Source organism: Lissotriton vulgaris, unplaced genomic scaffold (genome assembly GCF_964263255.1).
Source record: "Lissotriton vulgaris unplaced genomic scaffold, aLisVul1.2 SCAFFOLD_5705, whole genome shotgun sequence".
Classification (NCBI taxonomy): Eukaryota; Metazoa; Chordata; class Amphibia; order Caudata; family Salamandridae; genus Lissotriton; species Lissotriton vulgaris.
Window position 1 is genome coordinate 81,471 of NW_028244158.1, and position 25,126 is coordinate 106,596.

The following is a 25,126-nucleotide window of genomic DNA, read 5'->3' on the forward strand; positions in this document are numbered from 1 at the left end:
CGCCGACAAATACCTGCAAAGAAAGTTAGATATATGAATTCAAAAAACCCTTTCCAAAGTTACAAAAACTCCAACACATAAAAGAAATTACAATTACATACAAATGTAAATCGCGTACCTGAAATCCATCGTACCACGGAGACAGACAACGATCAAGCCAAGAATCCCAAGACAAAATGGCGACCGGAAATCGTTACCACGCCCGGAAATCGTTACCACGCCGCGCCGCCGAAAAATACCTGCAAAGAAAGTTAGATAAATTAATTCAAAAAACGCTTTTCAAAGTTTAAAAAAAACTCCCAGGCATTCAAAAGGGACAGTCATTTATTAATTACAAAACACACCATCGCTTACCTGCAAGTCGTCACGCCACGAAGGAGACCCGACACAAAAACACTAGAGAAAACAGGCCCAAAAAATAAATACATTACAATATAAACAAAATAGGCTGAACACATAAAAGAAATTACAATGACATAAAAATGTAAATTACAAAACACACCATCGCTTACCTGCAAGTCGTCACGCCACGGAGGAGACCCGACACGGAAACACTAGAGAGAACAGGCGCAAAATATATAAAACAAATAGGCTAAACACTTGTAAACCAAATAAGTATTACATGAAAATGTAAATTGCGTACCCGACACAAAAACACTATTACAAAACACACCATCGCTTACCTGCAAATCGTCACGCCACGAAGGAGACACGACACAAAAACACTAGAGAGAACAGGCCCAAAAAATAAATACATCACAATATAAACAAAATAGGCTGAACACATATAAAAGAAATTACAATGACATAAAAATGTAAATCGCGTACCTGAAATCCCTCGTACCACGGAGACAGACAGCGAGTGAGCCAAGAATCCCGAGACAAAATGGCGACCGGAAATCGTTCCCACGCCGCGCTGCCGACAAATACCTGCAAAGAAAGTTAGATATATGAATTCAAAAAACCCTTTCCAAAGTTACAAAAACTCCAACACATAAAAGAAATTACAATTACATACAAATGTAAATCGCGTACCTGAAATCCATCGTACCACGGAGACAGACAGCGATCGAGCCAAGAATCCCAAGACAAAATGGCGACCGGAAATCGTTACCACGCCCGGAAATCGTTACCACGCCGCGCCGCCGAAAAATACCTGCAAAGAAAGTTAGATAAATTAATTAAAAAAACGCTTTTCAAAGTTTAAAAAAAACTCCCAGGCATTCAAAAGGGACAGTCATTTATTAATTACAAAACACACCATCGCTTACCTGCAAGTCGTCACGCCACGAAGGAGACCCGACACAAAAACACTAGAGAAAACAGGCCCAAAAAATAAATACATTACAATATAAACAAAATAGGCTGAACACATAAAAGAAATTTCAATGACATAAAAATGTAAATTACAAAACACACCATCGCTTACCTGCAAGTCGTCACGCCACGGAGGAGACCCGACACGGAAACACTAGAGAGAACAGGCGCAAAATATATAAAACAAATAGGCTAAACACTTGTAAACCAAATAAGTATTACATGAAAATGTAAATTGCGTACCCGACACAAAAACACTATTACAAAACACACCATCGCTTACCTGCAAGTCGTCACGCCACGAAGGAGACACAACACAAAAACACTAGAGAGAACAGGCCCAAAAAATAAATACATCACAATATAAACAAAATAGGCTGAACACATATAAAATAAATTACAATTACATAAAAATTTAAATAGCGTACCTGAAATCCCTCGTACCACGGAGACAGACAGCGAGCGAGCCAAGAATCCCAAAACAAAATGGCGACCGGAAATCGTTCCCACGCCGCGCCGCCGACAAATACCTGCAAAGAAAGTTAGATATATGAATTCAAAAAACCCTTTCCAAAGTTACAAAAACTCCAACACATAAAAGAAATTACAATTACATACAAATGTAAATCGCGTACCTGAAATCCATCGTACCACGGAGACAGACAGCGATCGAGCCAAGAATCCCAAGACAAAATGGCGACCGGAAATCGTTACCACGCCGCGCCGCCGAAAAATACCTGCAAAGAAAGTTAGATAAATTAATTCAAAAAACGCTTTTCAAAGTTTAAAAAAAACTCCCAGGCATTCAAAAGGGACAGTCATTTATTAATTACAAAACACACCATCGCTTACCTGCAAGTCGTCACGCCACGAAGGAGACCCGACACAAAAACACTAGAGAGAACAGGCCCAAAAATTAAATACATTACAATATAAACAAAATAGGCTGAACACATAAAAGAAATTACAATGACAGAAAAATGTAAATTACAAAACACACCATCGCTTACCTGCAAGTCGTCACGCCACGGAGGAGACCCGACACGGAAACACTAGAGAGAACAGGCGCAAAATATATAAAACAAATAGGCTAAACACTTGTAAACAAAATAAGTATTACATGAAAATGTAAATAGCGTACCTGAAATCCCTTGTACCACGGAGACGGAGAACGCCACGAAGAAGACCCGACACAAAAACACTAGAGAGAACAGGCCCAAAAAATAAATACATTACAATATAAACAAAATAGCCTGAACACATATAAAAGAAATTACAATGACATAAAAATGTATATTACAAAACACACCATCGCTTACCTGCAAGTCGTCACGCCACGGAGGAGACCCGACACGGAAACACTAGAGAGAACAGGCGCAAAATATATAAAACAAATAGGCTAAACACTTGTAAACAAAAAAAGTATTACATGAAAATGTAAATAGCGTACCTGAAATCCCTTGTACCACGGAGACGGAGACAGACAGCGAGCCAAGGATCCCGACCGGAAATTGTTACCCCCACCGTGCCGTCGCCAAATACCTGCAGAGAACCACAAAAAAAAATAAGTCAACAAACATTTCGGCTGGGGCATTCAAAAGACAGTCATTTATATTACAAAAGACACCATCGCTTACCTGCAAGAAATCCCTTGTACCACGGAGACGGAGTCAGACAGCGAGGCAAGGATCCCGACCGGAAATTGTTACCCCCACCGTGCCGTCGCCAAATACCTGCAGAGAACAACAAAAAAAATAAGTCAACAAACATTTCGGCTGGGCCATTCAAAAGACAGTCATTTATATTACAAAAGACACCATCGCTTACCTGCAAGAAATCCATTGTACCACGGAGAGGGAGTCAGACAGCGAGCCAAGGATCCCGACCGGAAATTGTTACCCCCACCGTGCCGTCGCCAAATACCTGCAGAGAACAACAAACAAAAAAAAAGTCAACAAACATTTCGGCTGGGGCATTCAAAAGACAGTCATTTATATTACAAAAGACAACAACGCTTACCTGCAAGAAATCCCTTGTACCACGGAGACGGAGTCAGACAGCGAGCCAAGGATCCCGACCGGAAATTGTTACCCCCACCGTGCCGTCGCCAAATACCTGCAGAGAACAACAAAAAAAAATAAGTCAACAAACATTTCCGCTGGGCCATTCAAAAGACAGTCATTTATATTACAAAAGACACCATCGCTTACCTGCAAGAAATCCCTTGTACCACGGAGACGGAGTCAGACAGCGAGCCAAGGATCCCGACCGGAAATTGTTACCCCCACCGTGCCGTCACCAAATACCTGCAGAGAACAACAAAAAAAAAAAAGTCAACAAACATTTCGGCTGGGGCATTCAAAAGACAGTCATTTATATTACAAAAGACACCATCGCTTACCTGCAAGAAATCCCTTGTACCACGGAGACGGAGTCAGACAGCGAGCCAAGGATCCCGACCGGAAATTGTTACCCCCACCGTGCCGTCGCCAAATACCTGCAGAGAACAACAAAAAAAAAAAGTCAACAAACATTTCCGCTGGGGCATTCAAAAGACAGTCATTTATATTACAAAAGACACCATCGCTTACCTGCAATTTGTTCCGCCACAGACAAAGAAACCCGACACGTCAGCAAAGGCAGGTCCCGGCAATGCCGGACCAGAATCGGGGGCGTTCCCGGCTTTCGGCTGACGTCGCGTGACGTCGGCAAAAGCCAAAGAATCTCGGGAACGCCCCCGAATCTGGTCCGGCATTGACGGACAGGCCCCTCGTCCAATGGCTAGGCTCCATTTATGGAGCCAGCCAATGAATGACGAGGGCCGACCCAAACCCACACTACAGTTCTCATTAGGTTTTCGCCTGCGCGAAAAAGCTGCGCAGGGCGCAGCTTTCGCCAGGCAAAACCTAAAAACGGGGAGTGGGCATTGACAATGTTGGACAGTGCAGCAGAAATCAGTATAGCGCGCAAGATCTTGATGAGTCATCTGGAGACAGTGGACACGAATGAATTCATTCAGGTTGAAACTGCCGACGTCAGACTTAGCGAGCCCCATAAAAAATACGAAATAACATTGCGTATGGAGGGTGATAAGACTAGGAAAATTAAGGGTCTATTTTGGGATAAGCTCTCAAAAGGCTATGTTATTCTGTTAGCTGAAAAAGATTGGCCCCCGGAGTTTGTCAGGGAGTGCCCTCGTGGCGAAGAAGTGATTATGCCTGCCTTCTCGAATCACATTCCGATTCATAAAAAATATACTTATGCAAGGAAATGGGCAGTGGCCCAGGCACCTGCATTATATAAAAATCATGTAGGATGGGATGAGGATTCACCTCCTCACAAAATCCAATTAAAAAGTGAACCGACTGCCCAACGGCAGTATCCCATAAAGCCAGAAGCTAAAAAACAAGTCAGGGAGATCTTAGATCAACTTGAGTACCAGGGGGTGATTGAAACATGCACCTCTCAAATGAACAATCCTTTGTTTCCTGTCTCCAAGCCAGACAATTCATATTGTCTAGTTTTGGACTACAGACATCTTAATACATGTTGCAAAACTTTTGCAGTACAAAACTCGCATAGTGCAGCCCTAATGAATAACATAGTTAGGAAAAAATATAAAACGACATTAGACATATCTAATGGTTTCTTTTGTCAAAACATTGCACCAGAAAGTAGATATTTGACCGCTTTCTCTGCATTTGGGTCGCAGAAAAATTCTGTCGACTCCCACAGGGGTTCAAGAACAGCCCAGGACTATTCTCAGCTAGAGTAACAGAGTTACTACAAATCTATGATGATGAGGCATTATCTTACGTAGATGATATTTATCTCACAGACGACGACTTGGATACTCACTTGAAAAGAGTGAACACCATTATACTTGGGTTCGCAGCAGAGGGTTACAAATTCAACTTTAAAAAGTCCCGAATTGCCCATCTGACAGTACTATTTTTAGGGTACGAATTATCAAGTGAAGGGAAAAGCATAGCAGACAACTTCTTAGAGAAGTGCGCTGTACTCCAAGCTCCAAAGACGCTGAAGAATTTACAATCCATTCTAGGTTTTCTGAATTTCGGAAGAACTTACATCCTAAATTACGCAGAGAGGGTTAAACCTCTCTACGAACTAATTAAACCCGATTTTAAACAAATCAATTGGACTCAAAAACACACAGAAATTTTGAGATCACTGCAAACAGACATGTTAGCAAAAACAAAATTAGATACACGTGACAACACACGTGATCTTGTAATCCGAGTCATCCCAGGAAGATGCGGATTCACATACCTAACCTCTAATGAGGGAGAAAAGGTACCAATAGCTTACAAATCACATTTGTACACAAAGGCTGAAATAAAATTCAGTTCAACGGAGAAAATTCTAACTGCGGTTCAGACTGCTGTAGCGAAAGAAAGGCCCCTAGCACAAGGTAAACGAATAAAAATCATAACACCTATACCGGCTTTAGAAGCGGTAACTAAAGCAAGCATTCCTAATGCTAAAGCTTTGCATCCGAGATGGATTCAGTGGGTTAATTCTCTTGCTGCAACAGACGTAGTTTACGAATTTGATCCTAACTTAAAAACACAGGAATTTTTACAATATGAATATGAATGTCCTCTGCCAATTGAAATCCTGCCTCTAGAAGAATACGGAAGTATTATATATACTGACGGATCAGCACAACCCGCAGTTGGGGGTAAGCAAGCTTACAGTGCTGCGTGCGCGATTGTAAAAGGTCGCTGGCACAAAGGAAAATTTAGACCACTGGTCACCAAAACACAATCTCTAGGAGATTGCTCGGCTCAACGAGCTGAATTAGTAGCATTTAAGATGGTGCTAGAAAATACCGATCGCGAATTCCCCACACTAATAGTGTGCGATTCTTTTTATTGCGTACAATCTTATAATGAATACTTGCAGAATTGGGTGGAAAATGGTTTCAAAGATGCAAAAGGTGGCACAATAAAGCATAAAATGCTTTGGGAACAGGTAGTTCTTTTACAGAAAGAACTACAAAAGACTCACGTGATACATACACTGAGTCATCAACGTGATGGCGTTCACGTTGCAGGGAATTCATTGGCTGATGAAGCCGCGAAGGCAGCTGTGCAAACGGCTTCCGTAGCTTCGATAACTCGGTCACAAACAAAAATAGACAGCGATATTCTACAAGCTGTCAGTGCGTCAGTAAAAAATGATAAGAAAACACTCCCAAAAGGTTTTCGAGAAAAGTACTTATACTTGACGGATACGAATAATGTTCCTTTTGCTCGAATCCCTGGAGTGGGGGATAGAGTAATTCCAAACAGGGAACACAGACTAGGACTGATCAAAGCAGCACACGAAGGGCTTGCTTCTGCACACGCTGGCGTTTCCGCAACAATATCACTATTAAAACAGAGATATTGGTGGCCTCGCTTGAGAATACAAACTAAAAAGTATGTATTAGAATGCGACATATGCCAAAGGATAAAAGTATCAACAGTAAAACGACCAGCGCAGACACCCCTTCTTATCTCGGATAAACCATTTGCATGCGTTTACCTGGACCACTGTGGTCCCCTACAAAGGGACGGCAACTATAGATATATCATGGTAGCAGTGGATTCCTGTACGAGGTTCATATGGATGTGGCCCCAGCGCTCGGCTGACGCTAGAACGGTTATAAAAGATTTGCGAGTCTTTATCGGCCCATACGCAATTACCACGTTCCATTCTGACCAGGGTCCTGCTTTCAGCTCTCGAGCTTATAAGGAGGCCATGGCCAGCATGGGAATTGGGTTGCGGTATTCTTGTCCGTCGCACCTCGAAGGGAATAGTGTGGTAGAAAGAAAAAACCGTGACATAAAGCAATCTATAACAGCGAAGGTATTAGGTTCAGGCGCTGGGTGGGTCAAACATTTAATAAGTGTCCAGACTAGTCTTAACAACATGCCAAGAAATTCTCTAAAAGGTTTCAGCCCATACGAACTATTGTTCGGAATTAGAATGCGTGTTCAGGACCTCGATAGTCAGATGTCAGTGGTACAAGAAGATACAACGCACTTTGATGTAAAGGATCGTTTGGCTGTTTTACAGGAACTGAATGAAACAAGAAAATCATTAAGCAACGTAAAGTTAAAGCAACAGCCAAGTACCACTGACGAGGCACCACCAGCAACAGCCCCAGCAAGGCCTGTCTGGATTCCAAAGATTGGGGATCTAGTCAGAGAAAAGATCGCGGTTAAGAAGGAATTTGGGCCTTCTTACAGAAAAGCAGTACCTGTCTTGGCAGTCACCGGAACAAGATCAGTTGTGCTACCGCCCCTTGCTGGTAAAAAGGAGAACAGAGTCGTGTCCATCGACCTGGTAAAACCACAAGCATGTGGCCTATAATCAACAGTAGGCCCAGTGGACTCCCAAGAAACAACAGAATACCCAAACTTGCAACAATCCAAGAGGTTCAAACTGAAAGACTAATCACATTCGATCAGCCTGCAGTGCACAATGACGGACTATGCATTAATGCCATGGAACTCGTGCCTCTTGAAACACAGATTGAAACAGTTCGTCAAGAAACAACACCAGTCTACAATGATGTGGCATCAGAGAGTGCTACCGAAAGACAGATTGAAAGAACAATCCCATCAATTGACAGAACTGCCTCTGGTTACTTCATCAACTTCGACAACTTCTCTGAAGATCAGAACGACCCCGAAGTGATGCCAGAAACAAAAAAGACTTTTAAAGAAAAAGCAACGGAACTCTTTCATCAACTGAAGGAAATCTACCTTATTTCCCCTTGGCTAGAGTTCTGGTTCGGTCTAGGTGTATTTTTCCTCCTGCTTTGGCTCATCATGGTACTATGTTTGGGAAAATTCATTGAAGGAAAATATATTACAATGGACACAGCAAGTCAGAACATAACCTAGTCCTGAAACCACACAGATCATCCCACGTGAAGAAAAGAGAACTGTCAACAGTAAACGTCACAGCAATTCCAATACCTGGTGGGGTAGTATGGGAGAAAACAGACTATGAGATATATGGTCCGGTAGAAATCCTGAAGTATCCTCATCAACTAAAGGTTTACTTAAGTGACTTTGTGACACCTAGTACATTCTCTGATGATTGGAACTTTAACAGTATTAATGACATGATGTCTGATTTAGTAATGTCAGCTAGATTCACAGATCATGATTATTTACAAGGTTCATCTAGTTATGAGCAATTATTCTGTTACACCCACTATGGGGATCACTACTTGCATAAATCTGCACAGCCTAGAAATGTTTTTTATGTATAATCAATGGGAACATTGTTCTACACCACCTAAAAGCAGTTCTAAAGCATTTTTTGAGAAATTCAAATACTTCTCAGGGTTTAACACCAGTGATGCAGAAACGTTTTATTACAAACTGTTAGATAAAACAGGAATGAAAACAATGCTGACAAATTCTAAATTGATATATTCAGAAGCATTTTATGACAAAATGATGACATTTGGTTTTGATTATTGGAAAAATAATATTGAAACGAAAACAATTTGGGGTACTAAAGATTGGCAGGTGCAAGGCATTGAAGCACTATTTAGAACCTGCATGATACCAGAACAAATGTTGTTTTTAAATGACACAATACACCAAACATCTTGTCTTGGCCTAGCTAAGAACAAAGACCTTAAAACACCGTCTATACCAAAGCCAATACCTGAGAATGCAACCACAGATATTGAGTTAGACGTGTCACAAATTTTACATTTCAACAGAACACATCCTGATTGGAAAAAATGGTTAATCTGGCCTACAGACACAAATAGCTGTCAAGATAGATTCCTGAATAAAACACAGGGTTTGAAAATGACCAGATTAGACTCGAGATATTTCCAGAGACAACATCCAGGGATTATAACAACATACAGTGTAGGGAAACTCTGCCTTGAATGGCTAACTACATCCACACTGGCTGAAATTAAGCAACACTTGTCTTTACTAAAAGATGGTGCTGATTTGCGCGATTTCATTCTTGGACCACGCAAACAGCGTCAAAAGCGTTTCATAGCGACCAGCATCTATGCTGCTTACAATGAGGCTTGGAAAGTCAAACAAATTGAAACTGCTGAAAAAATATGAGAAATTGATCGTATTAATTTGGAGAAATCACTTTCTGTGGTAGACAATGGGTTAATGACTCTGTCTTCCAGAATATATTCGTTGGACAATATTGTATCCTCTGCCTTTGATGTGATAGACAGAGATTTGCTAATGTTACAACATGGCCAATCTCAATTACGTTCTATTATAGAATTAGGCTGGACGCTGCAAAATCTTCGTTCAGGCTATGTGCCTTGGCGTTTAATCAACACAACGTCATTATTTTCCATTTTTAACCTTACTGATAAACAGATCAGTTTGGCACAGAAAGGAGCAGACTATACAATCCTGAGCATCGAAAAACTCGAGAGATTACCATTGACAATGTCAGAGAGTCCAGTCATTGAATGGATAATACACGGAATTATCACTATTCCGATAGCAACTTTCCGATTTAAAAAGTGCCTTGAATACATACCTGCTGGCCAATATGAACAATTGGGTAAAGGATATGTAAAATCTGAATGGAAATTACCATACACTCATTCTTGCTATAGTGACAGCGACAAAAATGTATTTCTTAGTGGTGACAACTGTAAACATTCACTAAGCGGTATACTTTTATGTCAGGGTATTAATTTACTCGGAGCATGTGATGGAAATTCAAACAACCTTTCATGCCACCAGCTAGTCACACCTGTAACTCAGATAGAGCCCTTCTTTATGCAACTTTCGAACGGGAGTTACATTCTTAGAACGGATCACAGATGTTGTGGCCTCGTGCCAGGGAAAAGTTATCTAGTAGAAGTAACATCCATGGTCAAATGCTGTATGCAAGCATTGTTTCCAAGTGGGCCTGCAGACACAGTGACTCCCATCTGGCCTCGTCTGAATCTCTATTCTATACGAATTGATACATTAAGCAAAATGAAATCTGTACTTTTACAGACAACAGTGCCTATAACGTCATCAAAAGAGACGTATGATCTTCTAGTTGCAAGGACAGCTACTGAAGTTCATGATCTTTTATCAACAAATTGCCCCGTGCATTTCATACAAATGCTCGACCAACTCCTTAACATGTCTAGTGCCACAAGCATCCCAGGCATATTTAAGACAGTCTTTATGGGACTGCTAACACCCTTCCAGGCAATTTTGGGAATCGTTCCTAATTTTGTACACTCTGTTTTTGGCGGAATACCATTATTTTTGGGACTTGTAGCAGGGATTTTATTTTTGACCCTCCTGCTTCGTTATGGCAAGCCGAAACTCAGACATAGCTCCCATGGGAATGGAAGAGACAATCCTAGCAATGCGCTACCGGGACAGGATAACTAATGTCCTTGGATTGGCCAGGCTGAGAGATCTAAACATGACCTGGTTCCTTTCATTCAGACCTATATGGCAGAACTGTATCTTACCGGTACTAAGATGTATGCTTTGCGGAGATGAATGCGTGTTGGACATCTGTCTTTCACTTTCATCAGCAGTACCAATGGACGTCGATACTTTGCTCAGTCCAATAACGGCTCACGCATTGTGTTGTCCCCAGCGGCTACCAATCCTGATGACGGCATTTGTGGAGACTCCTGTGCTACGACTAGGTGGTAACAGTGGAGCAAGCGACAAAAGCAGCATCACCCAGGTACAGCCATCTGTGAGCATTGCTGCTCCTGAATACGATGACAGCAATCATCCTCACACCTGCCAAGTTACAACGCTATCTAATTTGGTTGAACTGTCACCTGATTTTGTAGACCAATTTTTTGAGAGCCTGTCTGATACGATGTTCTCACCCGTAGAGAAACAATAACTTTTAAGAAGCTTTCCGACACACAGCGTTCCCATGAACTCTGAATTCGGCCTTCAGTTTTGAATCAACAAAAACTGCAAAAAGCTTTGGAACTCTATTTCCCCGTTCAAGCATTAATTTTTTTGAATTGGACACTTTTAATATTAACCATTTTTTGGCACGAACAATTCTTTGCTTAACGTAAAAACTATTCTTAGAGAACAGAAGCTTCACACTTCTATTTCTAATCACATCAAGAGACATAACAATATTACACCAGCCTCTAGCACACATGTTATTACAATGCATTTTATGTGATGATTTATCTCGCTTTTCTTCTGTCAGAGATACTTCATGTGTAATTCTTTATGCATAATCGTTCATTGATTTCATATGCAATAATTTTTTGAATGATTACTATGCTTTAAAAAACGTACAGTACCTAAATTTCATGTATTACAAGTACGCCTATTTCGAATGCATTTATGTATTTTGGGGTGGGCAATGTTACACATGCATCTAATTGCTTTAGTTTTAGTAATTTTGATGGACATTAACCCGTGGAGTGGGTGTTGCGTGTTTATCTAGGTTCCTGATCGATACTGTGACCTTATGCCCCTATTCGGCTATAAATCCATTTATTCCCTATATTGGCATAACCGTTCAAGTGCGATTCTCTGAAAAGTCATCTCTGCCTCACATGAACAGAGCCACATTCCAGCATAGTTCTCTCTGCCACTTCCTTTGCGACCAATTAGTGCAATGACAGAGCAGAAGTCACTATCTGATATTCCTAGATAACACTCCGAGTTCTTCAACAAGATAAAAACTCAGCAAACCTGGAAATCCCCGCTTGCTGTGTTTTGATTAGTAATGGAACTCTAATGAGCAACTGATAACTATCACTTCCTAGTGACATCTTTAATTGACGTCTTATGTCCAGCAAACTTGCGTCAAACCCGGCACCTGTCAGGTATAAATATTACCAACGTTGCCTTAAGCAATGCCTGTTGTACGAGCTGCTGACGCTAGCTGTCTGCAAGACCCCGTGTTGGTGAAGCTAGCACCCTGTCGCTGCAGCCTGCTGTCCCTTGGTGGTGAAGCTACTGATACCATTATCGCTGCTAAAGCGCGAACGATGGTGCAGTACGCTTAGGAGCTGAACAGCCGTCCCTCTGCGAAGACATCCAGCAGATTCCAGCTGCCCGCGGACGCTGTCCCCCCTCCTTCCTCGACGCGCTGAAGAAAGCCGCTGCCTTTCTCGTGCAGAGAAATCCAGCTCCGGCGTTTCCGGTCTGCCCTCGCGGGTGACTGGGATATCGAGAGTGACCCCTGAAGGAGATACCAATCCTCCATCATTCTATTCAGAGGTATGGTGTTGACTAAAACCTTAGATGAGAATTCTTGAAACAAACCTTGGCAAAACCAACTTAACTTAAAGCTACTTACTTACTCCCCTTCCACGTGTTAGGCTTAGGTCAGGTACACTGGGGTAGGCTTAGTTAGAAGCACCAGTTGAGTATGTTAGCCTAATGTATATATGACTGTATATATGTTTTATTACTTTTAAACCATTGTATGGCTAAGAAACCATATCAATGCTTTTACAGTTCTATTTCACAATCCTTATCTTACTGTACGTACTTTTTATAATAACAATTCTTGTGATTGTGGCAATACATTTCTCTTGTACGAGAAGAAAGACTGTTCAATAAATGTTAACCCTTTATTGACAAACGCCCGTCTCTCTATTCTCTACATCTCGTGAAAGTAAACTGCACTAGACTGACTGAGTGAAATACATGTCTATTGTTTCACACGACCCTAGAGATCGACTCTTGATCTGAGGAGCAAAGTTGTCATGTTGCACGGTTGTTGGAAAGCTGAATCCCTTCTTGTCTGTGCCAAGGAAGCTGATCACTTCCTATGCAGAGAAGAAAGTTTCCAGTGACCTCTGAGCTAGTTGGTAACACAACCCAATTAAGTTTAGCATAGTCAGTGGAGGCCTGGAATATAAGCAGTTCCACGTCGATACTACTGTTTATGTTATTCCAATGCGCAGGGCCTAGTGGGAAACTAGGAACTACACTACAACTTGGCCGGTTTGTTTTTTTTGGATAGAAGAAGTCTAATGTGACTTCTCCTAGTCTACCGTAGTTCATTGTAACCAACTCGGAATCTATACTATCCCCAAGATGAATTATTGAGTTAGATGCTGTCAGAAGCACCGAGATCAGGGCTTCCTATAAAGTGCTGAGTTTGTCTTGTGATTGTCTGATATCAGAGCATCACACTCTTCTCCTACAATTTGAAAGTGTCAACCTAGCATTGAAATGATTATCCAGATTAGAGACACTCACAGGATTAAGCTCTTTTAATTTGAGTACTAACGCATAACGATCACTGTCTAGCCGTGGAATAACCTTAAAATCAATTAGCCTGTCCCAGGACTTGGAGTCAATTAAAATATAATCTAATAAAGAACCACGCTCATTTCTATGGAAGGTATAACTACTTGATGAGTCAGACAAAGTTCTATCATTGCAAGCTCTTAGGGAGTGTTTCAAAGCAAGGCAGTTCATCCGAATCACCAGAGGGCACCATTTTTTAACTGGTGGGCATCTGGTCTCCGGGATTGCCCAAAATGTGTCGTCATCATATAGGCTGTCCTGGAGCAATCCCTCTAGTGGCCCAAACTGACAATTGAAATCCCCTCCTAGAATCACCATGTGGTTGTCAGCTATGGTACCTAGAAACGTAGTTAGCTCTTCCAGCGTTATAGATTCCTTTCCCTGGGCGGTTGGTCTGAAGTACACATTTAAAAGAGCTATGGAAATCTTTAATGGAAACTGCAGTAAAACACATAAAATATCATTAGATCCTGTGTCAATCTGCTTGGCCGTACAACCTAGGTGAACTCCCACCCATGTGCTAAGGCCTCCAGATGGTCTCCCTTTGCCCCCAGATATTAAGGGTGCTAAAAGTGGCAAAACCCAGTTTAGTAACCTCCCCTCTGGCCCATGTTTCCTGGAACATGCAGATCTCGAATTGGCTAATAAAGAGACCCCAGTTTGGGTCATCTAACTTGTTATTCAGACCCGCAATGTTCCATGATAGAACCCTTGTCTTTGGGCAATTGGGGGGTTTGGTTTGTAAGCCACTAGAGGGGGTGGTTGCGATGGGGCCTTTCTCTTCACACTATAAACATTTTACTATCGCTCACCATAGCATACAGCAAAGGTATTTGGGTCAGCCTACTTCATCCATTGGGTCTTTTCCCTGTGAGTGACAGCATGGTCCATGTCTACGTGCTCACAGGCACCCAAAAAGAGAATCAACTTTGGTACCAATGGTCTTTTTCATAGCAGCCTCCACTGGGTTAACATCATATAATGTCCCTTTTAGTGCAGACAATGCAGCCTTTCGGATGTCATAAGCGTATCAATAATGGTCCGCCTCTCAGGTATGGATCTGCACTTTGTTTGACCATCTAAAAACTAGCATACTTGTCTCACTCGCAGTAATTTAATTTATGGTTTTTTTATTTATCTGTTCTAAAGCAAACATGAATAGTTTATGAAACAGTGAACTCTTCAGCTATTTCAGGAAGTCTGGAACTGCACACTAATTGCAAACTTCGTGATAGGGGCGAGTCTAGGCTCATGGCGGCCCTGGGTGGGGAGTGTAGGTATGGGGCCCCAGGAGAGGGGGTCCGGAGGAACGGAGGCGCGGAGGCCAGTGAAGAGGGGGTGTCAGGGTGTTTGGAAGTGGAACAGAGCCGATAGCCGCCAAATCCCTGCCAGGGGCCGCCACGCAAATACGTATCCATCCTAAGAGGATTATTATAGTAAGGATATATGTTGGCGTGGTGCCGTCCCTGTTCGTGAAATTACATAACGCCCCCTTCCCAACCTTATAGTAAAAACACACAGACTCTGAAACTAAATTCCTTGCCTGTTGAGGACCTGCTGTGGTTAACATTGAGGGTCAAGTACTACAAAGCCAACAATAAATGTGCTGTTGGGAAAGCTGTACTGGGAAAGCTCAAATAGGTCTCCCATGATGGCATTTAATGCTTACATTACACTGACAAGGACTTTTAACATAACCATGACCTTTTACATCTCTCTCCCTGTTCACTGTACCAGCCAGTCTTTTTATAGAAAGTGAAAGGACTCTTCTTTATAGAGTGCCTCTGCCCAGGGAGATTTCAGTCCTTTACAATGTGTCATTAAGTGAAGCAAACAATACTTCCCATTACAGTATAATACAGCTGCTGATTGTGATGTTGTCAATGGCAGTGATATCCTCTAATGCATGATTGTCTATGAGCTATTCATAAAACCAGTTTACAAAAAAGCAGATGTCTTCCACCAAAGCTGAAGCGTCTTTAGAGTGCATTTTTGTTTGCTTTTCTGTGCCTATAGTTTCCTCCTCTTCTTGCTGTCTTTCCTAGCTCAGCATTTGATGGCATAAATATTTTTCTTTGGCTGAATTAGTGTTTACGGTGCTGTTTAATCTCATTAAATAGATTCAACTAAGGTACACAATGAAACATATTACAAACTGGACTTGGTGACTCAATGGACCAATGCATTGACTCCAAGAATATGTGTTGACCTCGTTTACAGTTTCGCATTCCTGCGGGCCCACTTAGTCTTCATCCTTCTAAGGTGAATAATATGCGCACCATTGAGTTCTACAACTATAAACATTTTTGTTCTCCATAACAGAATAGCTTCCCCATTGTCTTTTTTATGTGTGAAGTTGCACTAGACAGGCCAATAGGACAGGCCCTAGAATCATGCTAACACCAGCATGCACTATGCTGTTTACATGCATTGTCACATTAAAGCCAGAGATATTGAGTTTTCTAGGGGGGATTTCATAAACTGAAAATAGGTAATGGCAGAGCTACATCACACACGTTGTGCAAGTGGTTTAATGTAACATGTATTTGTAAAGGGAATGTTCAGCCTTTATTGATATCCAACTCATGTCATTGACATCAAAATGATGAGCTGCTGAGTACACTCACTAAGATTGACTTTGACAAAAAGCATTCTTGGTGGATGCCCATAAATGAGCATGGGTGCTCATGTATGAGTGGCTATTTTTTAATGTTTTTATCGAACGTTTAACAAAAACCTTTCCAAGAAGGCTGCCAATGCGAAGCCTGACATATGGTAATTTTGGAATGTTTTGTCGCTTGTTACCCTTTAAAGATGGCTGACACATTGCTTTCAAACATGTCAGACATCTTATATTTAACTATAGTAAATGCAAAAAAGCATTTATTTATTTATTTGTAAAGCGCCAGAATCGACCCCCAAAGGGGTATCTCTGCGCTTGGACGGGCGCCGTATGGAAGACTATCTGCTGAAAATCAGAAACAGAAGAGAGAAGTCTTGAGCTGTTTCCTGAATTGAAAATGATCTGAACACTGTCTCAGGTGTAATGGAAGTTTGTTCCAATAACAGGGACCCACATAAGATAGAGACTTCCCGCCCAATCTGGCCCTTTTGATTCTGGGTACCTCAAGTAGGGATTTAGATCCTGAACGTAGAGACCTCAGAGGTGTGTAAGGAATAAATTTATCAGCAAGGTAGGTAGGTCCAAGATTAGACAGGGCCTTATGTATGATGCAGCAGACATTAAACTTCACTCGCTCCCGAATAGGGAGCCAGTGGAGCTGATAGAGCAGGGGACGAGAGGCAGTCCTAGGAGGGGCATTAAGAATCAGGCGGGCCGCCGTATTCTGGACGACCTGCAGTCTGTTGAGAGCAGACTCGTTGGGGGAGATCAGCAGACCATTGCAATAGTTCAGACAACTTAAAATAGGTGCCTGGGTCAGTGTCTTCCGGGTTGAATCAGGGAGCAAAGGGAGGAGTGTGCGCAGCAAACCCAGCGTGTGAAAACAGGAGCCAGCTGTCTGAGCAGCGTGCTTCTTCAAAGTAAGGGCCTGTTCGAGGCGAACACCAAGATTTTTAACACAGGTTTTCGAAGCAGGGGAGGTACCCAGATCAGTTGGCCACCAATTAGGAGACCATAACAATTGGGCCTCCCTGAAGAGCATAATCTTCGTCTTCCCCACATTGCACTGGAGGAGGTTGCTCCTCATCCATTGTGAGATAGTTCTCAAGCCTGAGGAGAAGGCAGCCAGAAGTGATGGAGTAAACTTTTCGAACGGAAAGAGCAGCTGGGTATCGTCAGCATAGGAGATGGGAATAAACCCACACATCCTTAACAGATTGGCCAAGGGAGCCACATAGATATTAAACAGAGTCAGGCTCAGACAGGAGCCCTGAGGTACTCCCTTGGTCAAGGTTAACTGCCTGCGAACGAGAGGATAAAAAACTCAACAACCACTGAAGAGCAAAGTCTCTGAGTCAAATCTCCTCCAGTCTCCTGAGCAGTATCTGATGAGAAACCGTGTCGAACGCGGCGGATAGGTCCAACAGCACCAGAATCGTGGAATGACCCCTATCTAGGGTCATCCTGATGTTATCGGTAACAGCTAGTAGGGCTGATTCTCTGCTCTATTTAGGCCGGAAGCCTGACTGGGAGGGGTCTAGACTACCCGTCAGTTCGACATGGTTGGAGAGATTTTTGTTTATATGCTTCTCCAATAACTTGCTCAGGAAAGGAAGGAAAGAGATGGGATGAAGATTTGAGAGTTCAGTCAGTGGGGCCTTGATGTTCTTGCGGATACCCAGTAACTGGGTAGTTGTCTGTGCAGGCAGAGCAGGAGGTGTAATGTTTATAGATTGACTCCCTGTCAAAACTATATTGTCATAAATTAGCTCAATTTTCTGTGTAAAAAAAGTAGCAATGTCATTGCACAGTTTTTGTGTATGAGCTACGGGGTTCTCACAAGCTTTAGGGTTGGTAAAAGACTGGAGAACGCGGTATAACACTTTGAGGTCATTATGAGCCTGATCCAAATGTAGTGCTGTATGGGCTTTGCGTGCCACCCTAATTTTCCCATGGTAATCGGCCAGTGTGACAAAAAACGATCTCTGTCTTCGTCATCATGGGTAAGACGCCATCGTTTTTCATTCTTCCTACAGAGTTGTTTCTGAGCTCGAAGTTGGGGGGAATACCAAGCAGTCTGAGGGCGCTTGGAAATATTGGGGAGTGATTTCAGTGGTGCTATCTAGTTGATTGCGCTAGAAACAGCCAGATTGTATTTGGCGAGGGCATCCTCCATGTTGTCTGATACTGAGATCCGTGGCCTTACAAAAGAGGCTTGGAAGACCTCCGGGGTGACTCTCTTCCATTGTCTGCAGAAATGGTGAGGGCTAGGGCTATTTGTCTTAGGGCCTGAATAGAAAATTCAATTGACACCTGGTCTGACCATGGTAGTAACTGCGGAGGTTCACAAAAAACGTTGGAATAATTGGAAAAAATAATATCCAATGCATGACCAGCTATATGCGTAGGGTCCTCGTTGAGCTTGGTTAATCCCAATAGGGCTAGATCTGCCAAAGTGTCCCGGCCTCCTTCGACGCTCATGACAAGCTGGGCTCGTCATGCAGTGCACTGCTCGCACGCTGATGACGAGCCCAGCTCGTCATGTATAATGGGAATCTGAGATGTTCAGCATCCCAGGGGAATTCCCATAGCATTCAAGGTGTTAAAGTCACCCAGCAGTAAAATATTACTGCTTGCTATCACATGAGGAGCAATTAATTCAGTGAGTTGTAAAGAAAATTCAGTTACTGGGCCAGGGGGTCGATAAACTGGGGCCCTGTTCCAGCTCATTTGGGATGAGAAATCTATTCGAAAGACAATAACTTCCATAGTCGTGTCACTTCGTTGTTCTAATATGGTGACCTTGATGCTATCTCTATGTACTATGGCAATTCCACCCCCCACCTTTGATTGTCAATCCATCCAAACAAGCTTATATCTTTCAGGCAGGGCAGGAGTGATGGAGGGAATGGAGTGGGGCTTAAGCCATGTTTCAGTCAGAAACCCAAGTTCAGGCTGCACAGAGGAGAGGAGATCCCAAAACTCTGCAGAATGTTTGGGCAAGGGTCTAACATTACATAGCAGATTTCTCCACCCCAGCTGGGAATTGTTGGAAAGTTTGCCTGTGTTGGTTAAGGGGTGTCCTGAATTAAAGCGGCCAGATGTGGCGGATTGAGGGGCAAAGGATTGTAAATTAACAGAAGCACAGTGAGGGGCCGCAGGAGTTGGTACCCTCTGGTCAAGGATGCCCTGAAACCGGCAAGTTAGGCATGAAAAAGGGCACTCAGGGGTTGGCCAAGTGTCAGACTGGCCGGTGGGGCAGGGGATGGGTCTCATCTCCAGCAGCTCATGGTAGAGTATACTAAGCTCGATAGGTGGCCATGGTCTGTTGCAAACTGACCAGAGTCCCTGGCTACCCGCGACTCCAGTACGTGGACGGGCGCAGGTGGGCTTGCCTTTGGCGCGCCACGCGTTCACTGCGCAGCGTGAATAGCATCCGGTTATATAGAGGGGGTTGTGCCACTAGAGCGCTAACCTCCCTCTTAACCGGAAGTGAGACCAGCCTCCCTCCACACAAACGAGCTAGCCTCGCGGTGGACCGGGGAGAAGTGGTCAAAGCAAGAGTGCAGGGTAAGTGTGCAATTAAACATAAAACATCAATGCATAAAATTGTGCAATCTCTAGCGTTAAAAGAACAGACTTTGTCAGAATAACACTCAGGCCACACTGCCAGCGCGCGTCCGCTCGCGGCGAGAATTGCATACGGTTATATAGAGGGGTTGTGCCACTAGAGCATTAACATCCCTCTAACCCGGAAGTGAGACCAGCCTCCCTCCACACAAACGAGCTAGCCTCGCGGTGGCAACGCCAATAGTTCTATAGCCAAGGCCAAACCTATTGTCACTGCCAATGTTTGTTTCCAGTTACCTCTAATTGTTATACATAGGTAGCTGTAGCATCTGTACTCAGATACTAGAACAAGCTAATTCCACTTATATTATTTTATAACATTTAAAAGTGTTTCTAAGAACTAGTACAAGAGCAAACATGCAGAGCCTTAAGACCAGATCTCTTGCCTCAACCAGTCGTCTTTCAGCGCCGCTCTCTTTGTACAAACACTTCACAAGGACTCCCATTGATACTTTTAACTTTTGCTCAGCTTAACACAAAATGAATACCCTGGTCGGGGCAGTTACAGATCTAAAATCAGCATGTACTACTCTTCAAGAAATGAATAAAGTTTCACCCCTGTATCTGTCCATGGAATTGAATAGAGTCGTATCCCTGCACTTGATACTGGTGCAGATATGAGTCTCCATTCAGGTCTATAAGGCCATTCAAGGTGCATGAGTGAGACTCCTTTTGAATTCATAAAACTAGTCAGGGTGCAAAGGGTCAGAGTGCATTACAGACTCTAAGACAACTCAGTGTGCATGACAGAGTCTAAAAGGCCAGTCAGGGTGCATAGATGAAATTCCACTGAATTATATGAAGCTATTTGGGAGGGGAAAAGTCAAACGAAAATCAAGATATTCCCTTATCTATACTAAAAGTTAATTCATGTCGTTCTGCTTCATTTCATTTTGTTCATGGTAGTCCTGGTGAGATTTGGGCGCCAATGGTATTGCTTTCCAGGAGTCGACTGTAACCTCCCTCCCAGAGGGAATTACTGTTTGGGGGAAGTCAGAAAAACATATCTGAATTTCAAAGCATTATAAAAATACAATTTTATTTTAAAAGGTGGTACAGTCATTTACAAGTTACTTCCTCAAGAAATAACGGGTAAATCACTACCAATTTTAAAATCACGATTAAAGAAAATTCTTTTTTTATCAGGTAACCAACAGTCAACACCTGTTTCGCAAAGTTATATGTTTTCTGCTTCTTCAGCGCTATACTTATACTTATCACTCAAAAGTGATCTGAATATATGCCTAAAGCACTTGTTTTAGGGTTTCCTTCTTGGAGCTCATAGTTTGTAACTTTACCAACATTGCCTCCTCACTTGGCAAGTGTAGAATTTTAGGGTTCTCAAGAACCAGTGAGTAATATCAGGCAGTCTCAGCCAGGCTGAGACTGCTATTACCTAGTAATATCCTATTACATGCCTATCGTTCCATGGATTGGCGGTTGGCTGAGTCTGCAACTGCGCCTGGCCATGACGGTTCGGTGATTCCTGTTTCACCAGAATAAAGTTGTGATTTTAAAACTTTTTAATGGCGTTTTATATAGCGCAAACTTTTTTTTAAAACGTTTTTATTTGCATTTTATCATATCACAACAATACAATCATGTAATCTGCAGTCCGCACCCCCCTGACTCCCACCCACCACCCTCCCCACAGTACACCTCTAGTAGGTTCCATTTCGATCCGACCCAAAGTCCAAATTGCCGCGGTGCAACAGTCTCTTAGTTTCAGACAGTGAGGCCTTCGGTATGTACTCATACAGACACTTATCTTATCATTTTTTAAAGCTCCCTCAGAGTCCCCCATCCATTCCATGGTAGTGTCTCCATTTGCCCCAGACCTTGCGGAACTTCTTCGGGCACCCCCTCGCTTTATAAGTGACCCTCTCAGCTGCCATGTATAGGTCTAACCCTCTCCTCCATTCATCCAACCTTGGTGGTTCCGGTGCTCCCCAATATTTTGCTATGTCTCTTTTCGCAACCACTAGTGCCAGGACCAGAAAAGTCAGCAGGGGGCGCACTAAGGGGCAGATGTATCAAGAAACCATTTTGCACTTCTCTAATAGCGATTGTTAAGGAATCGCTATTTGAGAAGTGCAAAATGGTATGTATGTAGAATTTCGCTATTTTTTAGCGATTCCTTAAAATTCCTTAATTGCGATTAGCAAATTGCTAATCGCAATTAAGGAATAATTTTCCCATTCATTTCTATGGGCCAGGAGGCCCATAGGAATGATTGTGCAGTAATTCTCAAATTGCGAATTCGCAATTTGCTAATCGCAATTTGAGAATTATTTCAAGGGTGCAGGGGTGTCTCACAGACACCCTGCTGCACCCCTCAAATCTACATGTGTGTGCATGTGGCACACATACATGCCCTATGGGCATGTATGAGTGTCACATGCCACCCTTACAAATGCCAATTAGGGCTTTTTTGAAAAAAATCGCAATTTACCACCAACTACAAGTTGATGGTAAAATGCGATTTTTTTGCACAAATTCGCACACCAAAAATGTGTCATACATATCATTTAAGGAATCGCAAAATTTGCGATTCCTTAAATGCTATGCAAAAGAAGGAATCGCAAATAATTGCGATTAAATAAATTGCGATTATTTCATACATGTGAAATATCGCAAATCGGCCGTTTGCGAGTCGCAAAGGCCGAAATTCTGCGAATTTCAGCCTTTGCGAGTCGCAAAAGCCTTGATACATCTGGCCCCATGTCTACATCATTCGTCATGCCTAGGAGGGTCAGCCTGGGCTCAGGTCGGAGAGGGGTCTCCAGCACCTCACCCAATTCTTCAAAAACTTTACTCCAATAATCTTGAACCTTGCTGCATGCCCATAAGATGTGATAAAAGTCCCCTTCCATGTCTCTGCATCTAAGGCACCTTGTGTCGTCCGTCCTCCCCATTTTGTGGAGCCGCACTCTGTCATAGTAGGTTCTGTGAAGGACGTTAAACTGAATGAGACGCAGCCGGGACTTAATTGCCACCTCCCTGGGATGCATTAACACCACGTCCCAGTCAATATCCTCCATGTCTCCCACCTCAGTCTCCCATGTCCTCCTAAGCTTAGCCAAGTCACCCAGCATGTTATTTGTTAAAGTTTTATATGTGGGTGAGACCGCTTTTTCCTGGATTTGCTCCTGTAGGAGCCGTCCCTCCAGTGGTCCATATTCCGGAAGCTGATCTGACTGGATTTTTTGGGCTAGCCAAGCATGACTCAGCTGCGCGTATTTAAATAACTGCCTATGATGCAATCCAAAATCCGATCTTAGAGCCATGAATGATTTCAGTTCACCCTTAGCCACTATGTCCCCCAAAGTGGAAATACCTATAGCATCCCATCTGTGGAAGCCTTTTAATGTGTGCAGTTCTGCCAGACACGTGCAGTGCCAGATCGGCGTCTGTCATGTGGGTTTCATCCCCCATCCTGTGCGTTTCATCGCCTTATTCCAGAGGTGCAGAGTAACTCCTGTGGCCAGGAGGAGCTGCACCCGCCTGGTGCCCCCATATAGGTAGTACAGCAACGGTCTGGGTGACATCCTATGTCTTTAAAGGGCATAAGTGGGGTGGTCTGCCTGCGCGTGCAGCCAGTCGTTAATCGGAGCTATGTGTTCCGCCCAGTAGTAGGCCTCCAGATTCGGGAGTGAAATCCCTCCACTGTATTGATGTCTCTGAAGAGTGTTCAGTGCCACTCTGGGTTGTTTACCCAGCCAGAGGGAGGACCTTAGCTCCGCATTTATTGTCGTGAACACTTTGAGGGAGCGGATAGTACTCGTTTTGCAGGGCGTATAAGAACTTGGACAATGTGAACATCTTGAACATAGCTGCCCGACCCAAAAGTGTGAGCGGGAGCTGCTTCCAGCGGGCCGCGTCCGGAATGAAATTCAATATGATTCAATGTAGGTTCTGTCTATAGGCAGCTGTCGATCCAGGGTGACATACTCTCCAAGATACTTAAAACCCTCCACTGTCATCAACAGTCGTCTTAGAAGGTCCGGCCACCTTCCCCGCCCCTTAGGGTCATAAAGGATCGACTTGTGCCAGTTGATTGATAACTCGCGTACTGTCCATAGCATTCCAGTTCCGAGAACATTTCCGGTATTGTTGTCTCTGGGTATGTGATGTACAAGAGGATGTAATGTAATGTAATGTAATGTAATGTAATGTAATGTAAACAAGTATTTATAGAGCGCAAACTGTTGCCCCGGAAGGAGCATCCTGGCGCTGGAAAGGTAGCTTCAAATTAATATCCGAAAGAGCGCTAGATGGCAGCAAACACATATGAGTCTGGCAGATTATATAACCAGGTTTTAAGTTTATTTCTGAAGGCCGCTTCAGTGTGTTGCATTCTGAGGTCATTTGGCATGGCGTTCCAGGCTTTAGGGGCAAGGACGGCAAATGATTTGCCTCCTTTCATTTTAAGATGAAATTTGGGAACTTTAGCAAGATTGAGCACCGCTGATCTCAAAACTCTAGTTGGATTGTAGCAACATAGTCTTTTCGACAGATACTTAGGTCGGATCACTGACATAATATAGAATGACAAAATATAGACTTACCAAAATATAGTCACCAAAATATAGAATGCCAAAATATCGAATTCCTATCTACAAACAGGTAAGTACAAAAATATCGAATCCAAAATATAGTCTGTAAAAAATATAGTCAGTCAAAATATCGAATTTTTTTAAATGTCTTCAAAGTAATTTAAAATTAATGAAATAATAAATATAATTAACTAAAACATACTTAGAAATACTCAAATAACCTTAAAATTAAGATATAATTAATTTAAGTTATTAATAAAAAATGTACAATATTTTACCGTAGGATAGCAGGAGGGTAACATTTAATATTACCACTCCAGTGAGTGCAAAAGTAGGGAAAGCGTTGGATAGCGTAGGGGTAAAAAATACTATTCCCACTCCAGTGAGTGCAACAGTAGGGAAAGCGTTGGATAGCGTAGGGGTAAAAAATACTATTCCCACTCCAGAGTGCAACAGTAGGGAAAGCGTTGGATAGCGTAGTGGTAAAAATTACTATTCCCACTCCAGAGAGTACAACAGTAGGGAAAGCGTTGGATAGCGTAGGGGTAAAAAATACTATTCCCACTCCAGTGAGTGCAACAGTAGGGAAAGCGTTGGATAGCGGGAGGGTAAAATATACTATTCCCACTCCAGTGAGTGCAACAGTAGGGAAAGCGTTGGATAGCGGGAGTGTGATAATTACTATTCCAACTCCAGAGAATGCAACAGTAGGGAAAGCG